This window comes from Elephantulus edwardii, unplaced genomic scaffold (assembly GCF_000299155.1).
Source record: "Elephantulus edwardii isolate Elephantulus edwardi_28Jun2011 unplaced genomic scaffold, EleEdw1.0 scaffold00056, whole genome shotgun sequence".
NCBI lineage: Eukaryota > Metazoa > Chordata > Mammalia > Macroscelidea > Macroscelididae > Elephantulus > Elephantulus edwardii.
Window position 1 is genome coordinate 58,011 of NW_006399806.1, and position 1,702 is coordinate 59,712.

General features: G+C 35.6%; 1 protein-coding gene across 1 annotated transcript in view; it reads left to right on the top strand.

Moving 5' to 3' along the window:
- Positions 1–1,702, top strand: part of CWF19L2 (CWF19-like 2, cell cycle control (S. pombe)) — an 85,923-nt gene that overhangs the window by 49,548 nt on the left and 34,673 nt on the right. The gene's annotated exons all lie outside the window — the stretch shown is intronic.

Sequence of the window (1,702 nt, forward strand, 5' to 3'; positions counted from 1 at the left end):
GGGAGCTTCCTCTCTACTCCCTTGCCTATCTGTGGCTCTCGTCTGTGACACTGTCTACTGAAGTGGCCCAGCTTTCCACAGTGGAAGCAATTCTGACCTCCTTTATTACCTTTGGGTGGCACAGAAGGTTTTAAATTTAAATTGCGAGAGGAGACTGCTCATCTTTCTTCCATGGAGTGGCTGGTGAATTTCAACTGCCAGCCTTTGGGTTAGGAATATGACTCCTTACCATTAGGCTAAGAGAACTAACATGTTACTAGGCATTTTAAAAAATATTTGATGAAATGGGAAGGATCCAACAAGGACCTGAAAAGGTGGAGTAATGGTGAGTGTAATTCAATGGGGACTAATTTTATAAAACACAGTGTATGGGAATGATTGTTTGAAACACAACTTGAATGAAGGAAAGTGTGAAACACAATATATACAAATTTTGTATGTAAACCAAATAAAAAAAAATATTGAGAATGAAAAGTTAGGGAGAACCAGTCCAGCTAAGTGTTTAAAACTGAGTTGAGAAAATTATCAGGTTAGAGGGTGTACAAAACAGAATAAAATTTTATGATAACAAGGAAGATAATAATAGATAAGTAGTTATTAAACTTGATAATGAAAAAAATCAGTATCAACAGAATGATGAAGGTGAAGCTAGATTATAATGTGTTGCACATCTGTTATCCAATAAGAGATTCAATAGAGAAAGCTTTAAAATAGGACATTTCATTAATTAAGAAAAAAGTAGTGCTAGATTTTATAAGTGCTTTATATGCACGTAAGAGTAATAATTTTTTCTTTTCATTTTGATAAATCTAGTAAATGGAATAGATATTAATTTTTAATATTTTATTTTTATTTGAGATAAAATGAAAGATGAATGATTTACTTATCTTTTGTCAGACTGATTTATAATGATGTAGCTCACTAATGTTTTTCATGTAGTTCTTCAGTGAAGCCCTTCTGGTGACGTTCCATTTTTGTCATAGAATAAAATTTCTTGTTGTCATCTACTTTGCTAGACATTTAATTAGCTATGTTGGTAGGAAAAGCATTACAACTTGAAAGTATATGGGATATAACTTCTATAAAGTAAGAGAGGTAAAAATAGGATGGATAGATAGATAGATAGATAGGTAGATAGAATAGAAATTTTGTGGACTATCCTTATAGTAGGAGAATTGATGCCTTTGAACTGTGGTGCTCGAGAAGAATATTGAATATACCACGGACTGCTAGGTGAACAAACAGGTTTGTCCTGGAGAAGGTGAAAGTAGGCTGCTCTTTAGCGGTAATGATTCTGAAGCTTCGTCTGACATACTTTGGACATGTTACAAGGAGGGACCAGTCTTTGGAGAGGGACATTATGCTTGGAAGGGTGAAAAGGACTGCAAGAGAGGAAGATCCTGGGTGAGATGGATTGATTCATTGACTGGGGTAATGAAGGTAGGTGTGTCAGAGACAAAGAGGTTGGCACAGGTTAGAGCAGGGTTTAGGGCTGTTGTACATAGGGTTGCTATGAGTCGCAAGCAACTCGACAGCAAATTCCAACAGTCCTTACAGTATTTAGTTTGACACAGTTTTCTTACCCTTGAGGTGTTTTATTTCTTTTTAATTGAAGAATTTCTTATAAGTTTATAAAGAACTTGTATTTCCAGTCATTCATTGTTGCTCATTTTCCTTCCTCTGTGTCCTCCCCCCCCCACCC